General features: G+C 35.8%; 1 long non-coding RNA gene across 1 annotated transcript in view; it reads right to left on the bottom strand.

The window, feature by feature from the left end:
- Positions 1 to 954: 954 nt before the first annotated feature.
- The window catches only part of LOC140844738 (uncharacterized), an 85,923-nt gene continuing 67,601 nt past the window's right edge, over positions 955 to 19,276 (bottom strand). The window contains exons 4-6 of the long non-coding RNA XR_012123223.1: positions 10,484 to 10,539; positions 8,486 to 8,536; positions 955 to 1,099 (exon numbers count right to left, since the gene is read on the bottom strand). This is a non-coding gene — a long non-coding RNA (uncharacterized lncRNA). The remainder of the gene's footprint in view (positions 1,100 to 8,485; positions 8,537 to 10,483; positions 10,540 to 19,276) is intronic.

Below are 19,276 nucleotides of genomic sequence, written 5' to 3'. Positions count from 1 at the left end.
GAAATATCCACAGTCTCCTATTTTCACATGGGTTAAAGAAAAAAAAATACCACAGAGGAAAATGGCCCTTTTGATATTTTAACCCATGAAGTCTTTGAAGTCTTAGCACCTGGCTTCAGAACCTAGTTTTGAATAGGTAATGCACTTCTACAAAAGACAGAATAAATTTCTTCAAATGTATTCGGCACTTAAAATATTTACTTGAGAGTATTTTTTATTTATTTTGTTTTCTTTAATGTTTTTTTTCTCCCATATTTTTCTACATCCATGGTGTTCAAGAGAGACTATGAAATTCATTCTGCACTTGAGAGAGTGTCATGACCTCTCAAATAAACCTCCTGTCTGTACGGCCTTGTCTCCTTTGGCGACAAGTACACTATCTGGAGTCATGTATGCCTCAAAGAAATCCATGTTGCTTTTTTGCTTTGTTGTCTACTATATTTTTTCTCTCCTAACAGCTGAGGGAGGAAAGAAAAGTTAGAGTTGTGTTGGTTCTATATATACAATATGTATACATAGACTGTTTGTAAACTTACACATATATTGCCTCGAGGAGTGATTTAATTTTCTCAATGATTCCATGCTAATTAATTGCCCATTTTTTTGTGACTAGTATCAGAGAATAGCTGAATGCCTAAGAAAGTGAAATTCCTATACCATCTTTTTAAAGTTCTACTGTGTTGTGTGTGTGTGTTTAAGATACAGATATAGAACCAGGGTGTGTCTACTTGAAATTCTAATGCTGAAGGAGAGAGCAGATTTCAGGATTTGAATAATTGCATTTAGTCAATAAAGGGATAAATCATTCTGCAACAGCTATTTTTCTTTGACATGACTCTGGATTAAAAATTCAGTCCATCTCAGAGAAGCACTTATGCAAATACAAGCGTTGGTGGTGTGGCTGATCGCTAGAGCTGTGGGTTGCTGGATTACCTGGGCCCCTGTGATGAAAAGATTAGTGCGTTTTCATGCTGAGATGAAATGATGCAACGCATTGTATCAGGTCATCAGCAAATGTCATTTTCATAGGACTGCAAATCATGGTGACATCAACAACTTCAAACAAATCTTCTGGATATTTAAATACATGGATTCTTTCCTGGAGGCCAATGAAAGATGTTAGAAAATAAAAAAGAACAAAAGAATGACTCAGTCATAAAGCAACATCTAAATAGCAGGATTTTCCATTTATTTTAAGCTGTAAACTAACCTATATGGCCAGAGGACAAGTGATGCTGTGGCTTTATGAAACTGTGGATGAGTAATTCCCAAACAACTTACAATCAATTCTCAACCTCTGCTAGAGGCATGGAGAACAGTGATGCAAAAAATTTTTTAATGGTAGGGTAATCGGGAAAAAAAATATAGGTTCATCGTTCATCCTTCCTATCCCTGGAATCAGAAAGAAAGAAATAGCTCTAGGCAATGAAGAATCCTATCAGCAATAGTTACCAGACAATCTAGACTTCTATAACGCATAGCTAATCAAACCTGGCATTTTCTCATATTAGAATTACTCAGAAATGCCTGTAGTGCCACTCAATAGTTTCTTGGCCACAATACCTTAGGATCCTTCTAGGTAAAAAAATTAAAGAGCCCAGACCCCAGATTATTTTAACACAAGCTTAATCACCCAACAAAAATAAGAGGCAAGCCCAGGATTGCTCTAGAATGCTATGGTAACTATACCCTGTGACTTCTTTTTTTTAAGGTCCATTCCCCTATTTTATGCATAAAAAAAATAAAGACATACAAAATAGTACATTTCAAATATTACAATAGTATTTTAGAGGTGCTTTATCATTTTCTTTCAATTATGAGAGACTTAGAAGAGAAAATAGAGAGGAGTAAAATTTGATGTGTCCTTTGCGTGTGCTTTCAAAAAGTAAGTTTATTTATTTATTTCCTAAGGAAGACAGTCTATTCCATCCTCAAAGTACAGAAAAGGCAAATATGAAGCCACAAATGTTAGGATTAGAACAACAGGAAACTTCAGTAAAAGCCAGGAAAATAAATCTTAGAAATATATTACAAGTTTTAAGTTTATGTGTCCTGGCTGGATGGTCAGTTGGTGAGATATGGAAGGTGACCACAGACATTATCCACCTTAAAGTATTCCCAGGCTTGTATTTGGAGATTTTCAGAATACAAAAGCGTTTATGTTGTGTTCTGTCTATAGAGGAGTCTATGGTCACACTTAAAGCTATTTTGGTTCCAGAATTATTTCAGATTTAATAAGACTATGCCATGTAAAATGGCAAAAGATTACTGAAGGCATAATTTCGCACAGGTTTAAGAAGGAATGAAAATAGGCTATTTTGTCTCCCACCACGGCTTCCCCAGGCTCCCTCACTTGGCAGCCTAATCACTGGTGTTTGCGCTTGCAAAAATAAAATATGTCCCCCAGAACAATTACAAGTGAGGTATCCATTAGACTATCCTGTATTTTTTTTCCCTTGAGAAAACATCAAACTGCTCTCCTACATCTATTGTTTAATGTAAAAAGACACTGGTCTCCATGGGGAAAACCTTTGAGCTTGTTGCCTATCTTTTCTTTCAAAATGATGATCAGCCACTTTCTCCCACTGATGAAGATTGATATCACAATATACTGTGGAAATAATAATATAACTTGACAACTTTTTTCTGTCTCAAAGCCTAATGCAACTTCTCCCCTGACAATTGATTTTCTTATATAACCAACTCATAAGAAATGTTCAATGTATATTTTATTCTCAATATTTTATTATTGAAATTGTCCCACACTTGAAATCTTTACATAGATGTTTTCATATATATATATATACACATATTATATACATTATATATGTTGTATATATTATACAACATATATAATGTATATATATAATTAGTATATATATGCATATATAGTATATATTATATTATTCAAATATAGTATATATGTTTATAATATAGAAAATACATATTATATAGAAAATAAAATATATATTATGTAATATATAACATTAAAAAGTATTATATTACATGCATATTACTTTTTTGTTTAAATACATATTTATGTATTTCTTTAAGTACTCCTGGGAGTAATTACTTAGCAGAAATGCATATTAACCCTAACTGCCAGTACTGTAATAAAACAAGGTTGTTTGTTCTAACTTCAAAAAAAACTTCTTTTACTTCATTTTTAACCACCTCACTATAAGAATGAGTTCTAAATTGTGTGGGCTTAAGTGGCTGGCATTACCTAGATGGGCATGGCTTGTAACAATTCAGCATATGAAGCACAACACACAGAGACTGTGGGAAGGTGTGTATTCTCAAGGACAATCATACTGAAGAATGTACTTCCTCGGGATTTCCTTAGGATTCTCAGAGTCAGGAGTTAAGTAGGAACAATGTCTGGATTGCTCACTATTATAGATTAATGAGATAAAACTTCCTCAGAAGGCTGCACAGGGTAGGTAACTCAGACTTTGGGATTTAGAGGCCTGGAAAATCTTTTCTAAATGTATGGACCTATGTAGTGTTGCCAGCTATTTATTTTAGGCATTAAAGATGTTGATATTAAGAACTACCACCAACAAACATTATCATTTCTCAAAAGTTTCAGAATCAAGGACATGCATTTATATTCACTTAAATTTCTTTTTAAATCATGTTGCTAAAAACTTCATCGTGGAAATGCATCTTTCCCTTTACCAGCATTTGTGAATCATTTAGATGAATGCACTCAGACTTTGTATTCAAACAGTTGGGTCACTCACTCATTCATTCCTTGACTCTAAAAGTATTTATTGGGAGCCCTTTTACATGCCAGTCCCTGGGCTGGGCACTGACAAGCTTGAGGAGCAAGAACATACTCATCCCTAGTTCGTAGGCTAGTGGAACACACACTACCTCCTTTGAGTTATGTGACCTTGTGCTAATTACTTTTAAGAACTGAAAGCCTGAGGGATGTCCTCTGAAGTATGAAGACAGGAATGCCCCCCTACAGAACTGAGAAGCCAATTGATACCCAAACGTCATTCAACTGCTGAGAGTTACTATCATCAAAGATCATTAAATGTGTTGTCTGAACAAGGTTTTCTCTAGGAGGAAAAGGAGATGAAGTAGCAGGTTCTCCTTCAGATATTTTTAGTCACTCAGACCTTCAGGATGCAAAGACAGATGCAGAAAAGATGGCGAGAAACAGAACAGATACCTCCCGGTGGTACCAACATCGGATAACGTCCACAAATCTACTCAATGTGTTTGATGAATAAATTCACCAATTATTGGATAGAACTGCACCAAACTAAAATTAACAATTTGTCATAGGGGAATAGCCCAAAGAATTGAGATGCAAGCTGAATGGTATCAGAATCGGGCTCTGGAATTAGGTTCTTGTTAAGGATTGTTCAGCTTAGAAGAATCTAATAAAACATCTGACAAAAGCGATAGATTCTGGCTGACAGTGTGGCCTGAAGGCATGTGCTCCCAATGACTATAAAGTGAAGATGTCACACTGTCCTCAGCACTTTTTTCACTTTAGCCTCTAAGAATTGCTTGTGAAGTGGTGAAGACACCATCAAATTTAAAGTTTAAATAGCTAATATGAAAAAACATAGATTCTTTTTCTTCAGGAAAATTTTTACTCATTTCCCATGGAATGCACAATTAAGAAGCTAACACAGCCTTTTTGCAAATTATGTTAGGGCCCTTGATGCCAGCTGTATTTTCATCTGCACACAGAGCACTGTCTTATAGAAACTTTAATTTAATTCTCACAGAAATGAGATTCTAAGTGCTAAGGAGCCATTTTGCAATCTCTCTCCTGGGTCCTCCTTCACCTCTCCATTCTGATACTGTCCTCGACTTCAGGCCTACAGCAACTCCCAAAAATCAACTTATTCTTGCTCTCAGAATCTTCATTTTTAGTAAAATGTAATGATCTTTACTAGTTCACTTACTTTATGCAGGTTTTCACTAAAAAGCCAAGTACCGGGGCAAAAAGTAAGAATCGCATGGACAAAACAGAGAGAGGAATTTCTTTAGAGTTGCTCACTGGGCAGCGCTCTGTTTCTAGGGCCAACCCAAACTCTCTCTTTGAGATCAACTCCGTGGGTGCATGCTGCTCCCCAGGACTCCTTCTGCCCTCAATGGACCATCAAACTGGTCAGATAGGAAACCAATTCACCTCTGACATTAGGAGAAAAGCAAGGTCCAAGAAGGCCAATCCCCAACACGTAGGTAGAAGAGGCACACTTAAGTGAAGTTGTCAATTTTCTTCTTTCTATTGATTCCATTGACTAGATAAGGAACTATTTCACCAAAGAAGAAGATACCGAAAAATAAGGTAGACAGACTCTAGAACTCTCCATTTTTTCTTTGCTCCACCATTTATTTGGGTCTGTGTTAGAACAACCTGACTTGGGACTTACACCTTCATGTATATTCAAAGCGAGTTGTTCCCAGTGCAGACTGCACTTCGAGGGCTGTGTCTACATCATGTGCTGTATCTCCCGTGACTATGCAGTCCTGAACGCACATCCTTTCCAGTATCTCTCCCACAGCTCATTCTTCTCTTCTCCATGGTACAACTCCTTAGTCCTCCCACTGGATGGTTTCTGTGGGTCCTGACTGGGTTCCCTGCTCCCACACACACACATGCACATCACCAACAGCACCATCACCATCAGTCTACTTAGTACCACACACCATACTTAGGAAACAGGCATCAGCTTCTCAAAGACTGCTTTTATCATCTTATTCCCTTTCCAGAAAACTCCCACGACTCTCATCTATGGATTTAACGAAATCCAAGCTTGAACTTAACAACCCAGATCCAACCTTACCTGCTACTATGCGTTGCATCAATCTCATGCTCCTTCTGCTCTGGTCAGTTTGGCATTTCTCAAAAGGCATTACGCTCCCCAAACTCTATGCTATTTAAATTGTTCCCAATTTCTCTATCTGAATTGTCTGTCTACAACCTCTCTGATGGCCAGAAACATTGTTACCCTTGAAAGTCCAGTCTATACCAGACAGAGGAAAGGACTTGGCTGGGGTAGCACTCTTCCTAATGCTTCCTGACAGTCACTTGAGATGTGCAAAGTGTTCTTCATAAAGGTTACAAAAACACCTTAATTTATTATGACTAAGAATCTGGTGCCATCATATTTTAGGGAGTGCCACAGCTCCCTGGTTTCTTAGACTGTTAAAGTTTTATTTTAACAGTCGGCAACATCAGACTGTCAACATCAGACTGCAAAAAGGTTAAAAGAAAACTCAAATGTGCTAGAGAAACATCTAGAAACTCTACTGCTCAGAAATTACAGTGACCATTCAATTACCCCCTTGCAAGTGGGGAGCAATAAAAAGCATAGAAATAGTCCCTGGTCTTTGGTATAGACCCCACCCTTCTTCCACAAGGCGTGGCAGAGAAGACTTGGCATTATCATGGCCAATGAGCATGAAGAAGCCAGGATAGGAAACAAAATCTTCTCAGTTTGAAGGTCACACAGAAGGAAAGTTGTGTGGTGCTGTTAACCATAAAACTCGTGACCCAATTTATGAAGTAATGAGAGCCTGTTGTGAATAATGATTCCAGTTTATCAGTGGGGCAGATTGGATTTTGATTTGATGGGCAGCCAACAGTTAAAAAGGCATTTCTAAACAATTAGAAATGGAGAAAGAAGATATTATTGAATTCTTTCATTCATTGATAGTTTTTGAAGATACAAGGATTAAAATATGCACAGTTCCTGCTGTCATGGATCTTTAGTATCTAGAAATTGATGTATTATACCTGAGACAGGAGGGGTACGCTCTTTTAAAAAGAAACTGGTAGTTAAAACCAGACCCGGGCCTCATAGGAAAAACCCTTGCCAATTAGAGAAGTGAAATTTGGTTGTGTTGGGTCCTTATTACTGCAAGATAAGATCATCTATTAACTTATCTTCCATCCTATCCCCAATATCTCATTCCTTTACTGTTCATATAGTATACACCTAGATGAAATGTATAGGATGTTTTGAAAGAGAAAGAGAGAAAACTAGTTGTGTGAAAATAACTCCCTTTTTCTTGAGTAGTAGCTATTCACTGAATATGCATCTTTACATTATACTGTTATTTACTCTTTCCATGAAAGAAAAATAATTATAAAAATCTTTGCAAACTTTGATATTCTTTTTTTATTGATGTATAGTTGATATACAATATTCTATTAGTTTAAAGTGTACAACACTGTGGTTCTCCAGTTACCCATATTATTAAATCCTCAATCCAGCTAGTGCAGTTACTATGTGTCAACATAGAAAGATGTTATAGAAGCATTAGCTATATTCTCCATGCTGTACTACCATCCTTGTGACCAACCCCTCCCCCTTATGGTAACCACCAATTACTTCTAAGTGTCTATGAGTCTACCATTATTTTACTCATTTTATTTTTAGATTCCACAAATAAGGGACATCTTATGGTATTTGTCTTTTTCCTCCTGGATTATTTCACTGAGCATGATATGCTCTAGGTCCATCTATGTTGCTGCAAATGGCAAGATCTCATTCTTTTTCATGGCTGAATAATATTCCATTGTGTATATGTGCCATGATAATAGTCTTACTGGACTTCTTTAAACAATGATTTATAAATATTTGAGCATACCTATTTCACATACATATATGCACAAACATATATATACACATACACAAATACATGTATATACATGCACACACACAAAGGCATGCACAGCTATTACATTGTATAAGAGCTGGCACTGTCTTTAAGGAGAAAAAAATTATACTAAATATACTAATCTTTGGTCAATTTCTTTTCAAGTCAATTTGTTTTGTTTCATTACCTTCAGTGCCCACCATATTTAATAAAGGTTTTAAAGGGGATAATACTTAGTGTTGGCAAAGATGTGGGGAAATGGGTACTCTCATATACTGTTGGTGGAAATAAAATTAGTGAAAACTTTCTGGAGAACAATTTGGCAACACAAATCTCTAAAATGTCATCTAATCCATCAATTCCACTCCTAGATATTTATCTAAAGAAGTATCAACTTACAAAGATGTGTTTACAAGGAGATTTCTTGTAATGCAGTCTAAGATAGAAAAAAAACAGACCCCCACCTATTTATGATAAAGTACCCTGTGATAGTCATAGAATGCGTTTCATTCTATGCTACTCAAAATGAAGAGATAGATGTACATTTATTGGCATGGACAAATGTCCATGGTACATTGTTAAGTGAAAAAGGGATTCTAGGCAAAATAATAATAATAGCTAATATTTACATAATGCTCACTAAGAAAGGTGCATGTCCTTGCACTTTATATACAGTAACTCATTTCCACATCACTGATCATATTCCTGGTGTGTCAGTGAGGAGCCAAGCCTAGAGACCTGAACCGACTTTCCAAAGATAAAACAACTCATAAGTGACAGATGTGAGCCACACGTTAAGGCTGTCTGCCTGCAGAGACCACACTCCCAATGTCTCCAACATAATATGTACCTTTGTATGGACACATGGTTTTTGCTCATGCATTCACCTTGACATATATACCTGCAGAGAATAAAATATAGAATGACATCCATCAAGATTTAACATGGTTATCCTTAAGTGACTAGAATTTAAATTTTTGTTTTCTTTAATGAACAACATGTTCCTTCTTTATATATTTTTTAAGAAGGGAAAAAAGTGCAAGAACTGCAAATATATTCTGCTCATCTGTAGCTGGGGTGCATTCCATGGGACTGCGTGCTGTTGTCCTGAGCCAGCTAAAGAAAAGAGCAAACGAAGAACTCCCAAGAGCCACAGATAATGTGCCACATGGAAAATCTGCTTGTGGATTATTGAAAGTCAAATAAATTTTATTTTCTTAACTTCTGTGAAAGTGAGACACCTTGGAAAACTGACTTACTCCTTCTGGCCACTGAATTATTGCACCCTTACGAAATGCCAAGCAGTGCATTTCAGGCCATTTTCAGTGGCCTGAAAGAGTAGATGTGGAATGTGAAAGTGCATATATAACCAGGGTTCTGGTCAGTTTTAGAAGTTGCTGGGCCTGGTATTCGTTTCCAGGTCCAACCAACAATAAAATGATTTATTTGAAATTTAACTGTAAGAGACTACAAAATATCTTGTCACAGTTTAAATTTTATTTTATTCTCACATTTAACCAATACGGTTTGTTTGCTACCTTTTTTTATACAATAAGCTCTAAGGAATGCTAAAGACAACTGAGAAAAACAGAACCCTTGAGTTCATCTGCTCTGGATGGAATTACACCACGCTTACTGCGTGACTTAGAGGGGAGCCCCTCACGTCTCCCACTAACACACATCAATAGTAGCTTTCAGTTTTATTGAAGAAAGACAACTTTTGCCTTTCTGGTTAACTCCAATAAGACAGACTTGAAAATCTGTACAAAGGCAGAGCGAGCATCTACGAATAGATTTCCTCCCTCCCTCCCTCCTTCTCTCCCTCCTTCCTTCTCTCCCTCCCTTCTTTCCTTCCTTCGTTCCTTCCCTCCCTCCTTCCCTCCTTCCTCCCACACTCCCTCCCTCCCTGACCATCTCCCTCCATTCTTCCTCTCCCTCTTCCTTTTCTCCTTTTCCTCCTTCCTTTCTCTCCCTCCCTCCCTCCTTCCTGTCTTCTTTCTTTTCTTTCTTAGAAGTAACTCTGTTTCAGCTTCTATGCTGTCTCACAAGAACTGTCCTGCAAGTAGATTAAGCAATCTGAGCATAGCTCCCTTCCTTTCTGTAACCATACGCATGCTTTCAGGAAAAGCTACATTTTCAGGGACTGAAACTTTAGCCACCACTGCCTGCTGCTCTTGTCTGAGCTCTGCGATTGCTTCGTTATTTCTCCCCTGAGGATTCAATGGATTTGGTTCAAGCACCATTGAACGTGGTGCTGTATTAATTGCCCTGGAGGGTAGCAAGGCCTTTGAACTGTGGCTGTGAGGGATATTTTGCTGTAAGACATGTGTCAGCACTTGGCTGGTTAACTTGGGGGCTGGACTGTGCAGCATGCTGGGACCAAGGATCTGGAAAACTACTTTGCATCCTAATCTTACATCTGTTTTCCATCATGTGGCGAGATTGACTGGCCGTTCTTACAGGGAAGCATCGTTCTGGAATAGCCAGGGTCTAAGTACAAATATTGTACTGTCAGTGAACATTAAGAATTTTCCATCATTTTTTCAAATTCTTCCAAACAGCTGGCACACATAGGTGAAGGGGTGTTGCAATGGATTAATTGCCTAAACTTTCACCCCAAGAAATTGTCTGTGCATAAGTTATATGTCAGCCTTATGACACAGAAACTTAAAGATGATTCTTATGCTTACAATGAAAACAAAACCTTATTGTTCATTGGCCTAATTTTGAACGCATTCTAGATTGCATGCACCACTCCAGAGCTTATTCATACTAGGTTCAAATGAACAGTTATATCTCAAATGCAATCAACACATTTCTTTTAAAGAACACAGAGTAGCTGATTCACCTGGAATAGTCTCTTCTTTCTTCCCACTTCCTGAGTAGTAACTGCTATTTCCATTGCTACAAATGGAACAATGAAGAAAGTTTACAATTGCCTAATAAATTGATGCTCATAATTCTAGACTAGTCTGTAGAGCTGTAATTATATTCCTAGATACCTGAATAGCAGATAGCTTTGCTTCCTCTAGATGCTACAGCCTCTCAAACAATACGGATCCCTCTTAGGGATGTCACTGAATCTCAGATATACAGTGGTTAGAGATACACTTTATAAATGTGTATCATGTAGTTGGAAAGACTAGGGCAAATGCTAAATTTCTATGGAAATATCCATTTTAAGAGTCATTTGTTTTAAAAGTTCATGATAAAAAATAAACGTAAAATGAATCAGTCTCTCTTTTCCCTTCTGTCCCTGCAGAACCTGACTCCCTAAAATGCAGATTTCTTGCTTTGCAGGGGAAGGAGGAAGGTCATAGAAAGCACGGCCTGGTAAGAGAGCTTCCATAGTCTATACAGAAGAAAAGTTTGACAGGTTATGCGTCAGTAAACATGTTGTTGGGAAATCTCAAGAAGTGTACTGTTTTTCTTTTTCCTAATTTCTAATTTTTATTTTTAATTGACTGTTGACAGACCGAGTTGTGGAACTGCCACCATATCCATGCCTCCAACAGAGCTGACAGAGTGTTGAAAACTGTGCTGAGTTGCTTTACTTGTTTATTTATTAATTTCCAGGTTTGAGTGAGCAGATTTGGTAATCTGTGACCTTGCTCAGAAAGGTGCTCAGGAAGGCAATCCCTAGAATAGATAGTCATGGATGGCAGCCCACGGGCGGTTCTGAGGTCTTGGATACATGAAGCAGGCCAGTGCCATCAGAGTCAGGGGTCAGTGTGTCATCTTCTTCCTCTGATGATTTCTGGGGACTTTTTCCTCAATTTGGGGAACAAAGATTTATTTATTTGGTGTTAGTCTTTACTTACTATGACTGTCAACATGGTCACATGCTTTTTAAAGGATATGCACTCACTGACTCAACTGTTTATTGAGCTCTTGTGTATATCCGGGAAAAGGTAGCTTATCTCTTAGATATGATCACTATATATGAAACTATGATCTAGTTATAACACATACTAGTGTCCAATATGTACAGGGAGACTGCAAATGTGTACGGAAATGTGAGCGAATGCATGTGAAAATATTTTGTAATTCAAAAGAACTTTGATCCTGTAAGCCATTACTCCAAAGTAGGAACAAAAATAAGCCTTGGCTTAAGGAAAAAAAGCATAGATGTGATTTCTGTCTCTACCACTTCTGGGCCAAGGCACTTAACCTTTATGAGCCTAAGTCTCTTTTTCCATATATGGGAAGAAATACGACAAGATGTTTGTAAAAGGCCCATCAAAAATGCATGGTTCTCAAGAAATTATTCTATCACTTTCTTATTATAATTACTGTTGTTGCTGTTACTCTTACATCACTATTGTTACATGTTACTGTTACAACTAAAAAACATACTTATGGCTGCAACTTCTTTATAGAAATACCAAAATCTGCAGTATACCTAGATTTATGATGATTAAACCAATTATTTTCTATTTTCAGCAAGTGTGACTTTTTATGGAAACATAACAGCTCTACAAAGAAAAAAATATGCACATCATGGAATATCTGACAGATAATTCTGCTTTCACAGAATATGTTAAGTGTGAATTACTCGAAACATTTAAAAATATTTGAGAGACTAAGACTTAGCACACCGATCTGCTTTTTTGCCCCTCATGTGATATTTCATTATTTTGTCACTGTAATATTTACAGTCTGACTTGAAAGTATATACAGGTGGCAATGAATTCTTGGGGTAAATTAAATACATGTTAAATCAGATACAAATTTATGTTAAATATCTGTAAAATACAAAAAAACATGTGAAATTCAATATATATATGTCTCTCCCTTCTTCTTTCTACATATATATGCCTTTGTGCTAATTGAAGCTTCCAGTTTCGTATTTCATATAGAAAGGTGCATATATAATTAAGGGCAATTAGTTCAAATCTGTTCTTCACTAGAGGGCAAGAGAAAGTATAGATCTCTGATTAATAAGGTCAATTTGACCATTGTTTGAAAATGAGGGTTGTGTACAAAAGAAAAAATGTTCATTAGCAAAAATAATTGAGTCATTGGTTAAGCCAATAATGGTAGAACCTAAAATGACTCTGTATACCTACCCTTATCATCCAAAAAAATACATTTGATTATTTTTAATACACATTTATTCTTCGGTTGTCAGTTCACCCAAAAGTAAAAGTAATTCTAGAGCCAAATCAGGAGCTGTTGGCTAAGAGAGGCCTGCGAACTGTGAGAAGCTTTCCATTAACATAGACCGATCGGTGGGTCCTTGTCCACAGATGTCCTCCATGGCCTGGGGACATGTCCCATCATTTGTTCTCCTTAACATACTTTAGTCAAAATTTTGGTAACTCTTTGCTTCCTGGCATGCTTTTTCATACATTGCTGATATTTATTTCATCTAATTCTCGTGGTAACTTTAGAGAAAAGTAAGCAAGGCTCAGAGAAGTTTGTGAGTTTCCCAAGAAAATGGCAATTTTCAAATTCAAGGGTCCTCTCTTTTATACTCTACCACCTCTGAGATAGACTCAGGTCAACTTCTATTTACCTTCTTACCCCCCAAGCAAAAGAAAGCACATTTACGGTGAGTGGCTGTGGTTGTATCACAGCGATGCTATTACAATGGCCGCACGCATGGCGTGTTCTGATGCTGAGCTTCTTGTTGTTTTAAAGTATCTGTAAAGCACAGAGTGATATGTCTGCCTCATAGTACGTTCTCTAAGTGTTTTTTTAAATAAAAATGAACAGAAAATTTCTTGTGTGTGTATGAGTAAAGGAATGAAACCGTTCATTTCAGAACTTAAAACAGATGGATGGATGCCTCCTGTCTTAAAATTCAAGAGTAGCATGCCACAACTTCTTAAAGAAGAGCATGGAAAAATGTTTGCTATGCCTGACTGCCCACATCCACACTGACAATCAGGTGCTCTTTATGGAGAAAAGGTAGTGCTGGGTTCCAAGTAGGCAGTAATTCTAGAAGTTGTGACGGATGTGTCACCTTCGCTGAAATCTCACTTGCTAATTGTTAGTGACTGCTCTAGGATGTCTGCCCTGGTTCTAATCTGCTGACTCCCCTGTGACCACACCCCCTCTTCACTGTTCCTGACTTTCTTGAGAATATACTAGAATCAGCCTACCTAGAAAGATTTTTGCCACCCTTTGCCCAGGCCTCCCAGATATCAAGGACTAGTAGCCTATCTTCGTCATGCACCTGTCTTCAATGTGGCCACCAAGACAGTGTATGTAAGTATGGTGGTCCAGCCAGACGAACCTTGTGAAAATTATCTGATGCTCTCTTGTATCTTTTATTATATCATTCTTCAGACAGAGAATGTTGCTATTCTTTTCAAGCCATTTAAATCTCATCCAGCCACCAAATCCTGTATCAAATATTACCCTTTCCTCAAAACTTTAGCATGGGATAGAAAAAAGGGTCAATTTTTAAATTCTTGGTTCTACCATTTACTATCTATGTGACCTTGGGCACATTGCTTCCCACTACGAATGTGCGTTTCTTCATCTGTAAAGATGCAAAATACTTAGAATTTGTGTAAGGATTACTGAAAATGGACGTAAAGCACATGCTACAAGTTCAATAAATGGTATTTTCTAAAAATTATAATTCAAGGAAGAATTGACCTTTCTAGCTCTTCAGAATTTATCTTGTACTTATTTTTAGCCTCTGCTATTTCATATTGTGGTGGTTTTAAAATATATGCATGAATTCTTTGACCCTCCTTCCATCAAAACATTGAGACTAATTTCCTTCCCCTTGAATGTGGGTTGATTATGGACTGGCCTTAGTGACTTGTTTCTAATGATTAGAATGAAGCAGATGTGACGCTCTGATTTTTAAGGTCAAGCCATAGAAGATTATAAAGCGTCTTCCTGGCTTTCTCTGTCTGGAAGCTTGCCCTTGAAATGAAGCCACTATGCTGGGAGGAAAACCTGCAACATGATGAGGCTCACATGGAGGGGAACTGAGGCCCTGAGCCTCCAGCCACTATTGCACTCCCAGCTAACCATCAAGATCAACTTGCTAGCCAAGTGAGTAGCCATCTTGGAAACAGATGCCCCAGCCCGCAATTGAGCTGCTCCCCCTGACACTGAGTGGAACAGAGGCCAGCCTGCCCTGCCAAAGCCTGCTCAAATTCTTAATTTATGAACAAAACAGGTGATTCTTATTTTAAAGCCATTCAATTTTGAGGTGGTTTGCTACACCACAATAGGTAGCAGAACAATATCTATATTCAATGACATGTACGGAAAGTCATCATCTTGTATGCAGATGTGAAAATCTCCTTGGAGAATTGAACATCTGCATATAACAATATTTACAGCTTAATAAATACTTTGTTATTATTAATTATTAATTATTTTCATTGGTTTGAACTTAGGAAGATAACCAAGGACATCATTTTTTACTTTGTTTATTTCAATTTAGTAGGTTATTTTGCAATTTTCTACTTTGAGATTTTTATTTGCAGTTTAGATGACCCAAGAAGCTTTTACTTAACCTGAAAATTACACTTTGCAAGATAGAAATCACTTGTCACCTTGAAATATTTGGAAGGAAATAAACACATACTCTAGGAAGTTTAAGTGGGTAAAGGTAACATTTTCCCATTACTAGAACTGTTTTTTTTCATGTACCTGCCTTCATTGTTCGCCACTGATTATAGGGTAGACTGGCACCTAGAGGTTTTTTTATTGAGGTAAAATTGGTATATAACATCACATTACTTTCAAATGTACAAAAACTAATTTGGTATTTGTATACATTACAAAGTGATTAGCACAATAAGTCTAGTTACCATCCATCGCTATACACCTGATGTCCTTCACCCTTTTTTCCCAATCTCAAACCTCTTCCCCTCTGATAAACACCAACCTGTTCTCTCTGTATCTATGAGTTTTGTTTTGTTTGTTTTTGTTTTGTTTTAGATTCCATATGTAAATGAAATCATATGGTATTTGTATATCTTTACCTGACTTACTTTATTTAGCATAATACCTTCAAGGTCCATTCATGTTGTTGAAAAATGGCAAGATTTCCTTCTTTTTTATGCCTGCATAGTGTTCCATTGCATACATATATATTCTATATGTTTTCATTTTCTTCCAATAAATAACCAGAAGTGAAATCCTCTATCATATGGTAGTTTTATTTTCAATTTTTTGAGGAATTTCCATGCTGTTTTCCATAGTGGATGCACCAATTTACATTCCCACCAATGGTGTATGAAGGTTCCCTTTTCTCTACAACCTTTCCAACATTTGTTGTTTCTTGTATTTCTGATAGTAGTTATTCTGACAGGTGTGAGGTAATACTTCATTGTGTTTATGATTTGCATTTCCTGGATGATTAGGGATGTTGAACACCTTTCCATGTATGTGTCGGCCATCTGTGTGTCTTCTTGAGAAAAATGTCTATGCAGATCTTCTACCCCCATTTTTAAATCAGATTGTTTATATTTTGGTACTGAGTTGTATGAATACTTTATATAATTTGGATATTAATCCCTTCAGATATATGATTTGTAAATGTCTTCTCCCTTTTACTAGGTTGTTTTTTTATTTTGTTGATGGCTTCCTTCACTGTGCAGAAGCTTTTAAGTTTGATGTCTTCCCATTTGTTTATTTTTGCTTTTGTTTTCATTACCTTTGGAGACACATCCAAAAACATTATCTCCAAAGCAATATCAGGGAATGTGTTGACATTTTTTTTTTTTACCACATATGTTTTTTACCAGGAGTTTTCTGGTCTTACATTCAAGATTTTAACCCATTCTGAATTAATTTTTGTGTATGGTGTAAACGAGTGGTCCAGTTTCATTCTTTTGCCTGTGATTGCCCATAGTTAATTGTCTTTTGTCATAAATTAATTGACCACATATGCATGGGTTTATTTCTGGGCTCTCTACTGTGTACCATTGTTTTATGTGTCTGTTTTCATGCCAATACCATACTGTTTTACCATAGCTTTGTAAGTATAGTCTGAAAACAGAGTGTGGTGCCTTCAGCTTTGTTCTTCTTTCTCAAGATTGTTTTGCCTGTTTGGAGTCTTTTGTGGTTTCATAAACATTTTAGAATCATTTGTTCTAGTTCTGTGAAAAATTCTATTGGAATTTTGATAGAGTTAGCATTAAATCTGTAGATTGCTTTGTTTCATGGACATTTTAACAATATTAATTCTTCTAATGCATGAGCACAGAATATCTTTCCATGTATTTGTTTCTTCTTTAATTTCTATAATTAATGTCTTATAGTTTTCAGTGTACAAATCTATTACCTCCTTGGTTGAATTTATTCCCAGGAATGTTACTATTTTTGATACAATTATAAATGAGATTGTTTTCTTAATTTCTTTTTTTCATAATTCATTATTACTGTATAGAAATGCAATTTATTTCACTATCTTACAACTTTACATGATTTGTTTATTAGTTCTATTTTTTTTTTTTTTGGTGGAATCCTCAGGGTTTTCTATTTAGAAAATCATGTCATCTGCAAATAGGGATCATTTTACTTCTTTCATTTTTGGCTGCCTCTTCTTTTTCTTGCCTAATTGCTATGGCTAGAACTTCCAATATTATGTTGAATAACAGTGGTGAGAGTGAGCATCATTTTATTCCTGATCTCAGAGGAAAAGCTTTCAGCTTTTCTCCTTTACATTTGGTGTTTGCTGTGGGTTTGTAACATAATGGTCTTTATTATGATGAGATATGCTCCTTCAATCCCCACTTTGTTCAGAGTTTTACCATATATACCATATATCGGTGTTGAATTTTGCCAAATGTTTTTACTGACTCTACTGAGGTAATCATCATAGAGTTTTTATCTTTTAGTTTGTTTATGTGATGTATCAGATTGATTGATTTGCAGATGTTGAACTATCCTTGCATACCTTAAATTAATTTCACTTGATCATGGTGTAAGATCCTTTTAATGTATTATTGAGTTTAGTTTGCTAATACTTTGTTGAGGATTTTTACATCCATGTGCATCAGGGATGTTGGCCTATAACTTTTTTTTTTTTGGTAGTGTTTCTTGTCTGGTTTTGGCATCAGAGTAATGCTGGCCTCAAAAAATGAGTTTGGAAGCATTCAATCCCTTTCAACTTTTTGGAAGAGTTTGGGAAGGATGGGTATTAAATCTTCTTTGAATGTTTGATGGAATTCACCAGTTAGACCACTTAGTCCTGGACTTTAGCTTATTGGGGACTGAAGTTAAAAATGGATACTACCAATCTGGAACTTACTCTGCTTTTTAAAGTTAGACAATGTTGCACTGGAGCTAGTCTTTAAAGAAAAAGAAACGATTTAAACTCTTCAAATCTCAACTGTCAAACAATACATTTATACTAACTTCAGAAATGTACTTTGGCAACCATTTATGAGGACAGCTTATTTGAGGGAACTTAACAAGTCAATTGCAGAATGAATCCGGCATATGAAACATGAGTGCTCTGCCTAACTCTGTCTTTATGAAGTTGCGTTGTTATAGATTTTTTTAAAGCATTCTTGGAATTTTCAAACCTTGAATTGATTTCGACGTTGATATTTAATCTGATTAAGTTTAAACCATCTGTCTATAAACATTTAGTATTTTTTTCCTCTAGCTTTAAAAAAATCAGATATATAAGAAATAAAATGTAATAAACCAACTTGTAGTAATTTCATTATATTGTGGTATTTTAGGATCATTTATTACTTATGGGAATTTAACCCATTTTAACAATGTTTTGTATATATCCATATATCCATATATATATATTTAACTTATATATAATTTGAATGAATACATACACATATACCATATATAGTTATTTCTGACTGGGTGTAATAAAATGAACCCAGTTTGCTGTTCTATTTTATGGAAACAATAAGAACATTTATTGAAGCTTAGCTGTTGAATACTTTAAAAGTTTTCCATAAAGTTTCTTCTTCTAATGCTTACATATTAGATTTCTAGAACCAATGAAAACCAAGTTCAATTTTAAATTTCATTTACATTTCTTTTTCTCAAATGCAAATGCAATTTTATTTATTTTGTATAAAATATCATACAGATTAATAGGTATGGATATTGAAAGCTTTTAATGCACTCCAATTTTTTAAAAAAGAAATAACTACAGGATAGTAAATGTTTTTGTGTTTTTATTTAAATATATGTGTTTATATTAAAATGTGCCTTTTCAATTTTCTTATAAACACATATTTTATTTCAAGTTAATATGAGTGAAAAAATAAGACTAAAAAGAGTTCAAAAAAATACCTAAAGATATATTTTTTATTGTGTTTATGGATGTATGTATGCATGTGTGTGTATATATAATTATTTCTATATCTAATCGGTAGACAAATATGTCAATGAAAGGCTGAATGTGGGATATCAGGATTGTTTTTTTCCTTTAAAAATATGGCTCATGCTGAGGTCATTTTATATGTGGGTTATAAAATGCCTTCTGGGTGACGATTGCTGGCTTCCTCTTGTCCTAGAAAAAGTTATAGTTTTAAAATGCTATTTAAACTGGTAGGAGTCTCTGGTAATAGATAGGTTTAGTGTTTCCTAGGAAGAATGAAAGAAAAAAACATTATTCTTAAATATACTTTGCAAAATAACCACTTTCAGGCTAAGAAAAGTCATAAAATTGAAAACACTGTCATTC

This window comes from Manis javanica, chromosome 12 (genome assembly GCF_040802235.1).
Source record: "Manis javanica isolate MJ-LG chromosome 12, MJ_LKY, whole genome shotgun sequence".
Taxonomy (NCBI): domain Eukaryota; kingdom Metazoa; phylum Chordata; class Mammalia; order Pholidota; family Manidae; genus Manis; species Manis javanica.
This window is presented reverse-complemented; position numbering and strand designations above follow the sequence as displayed.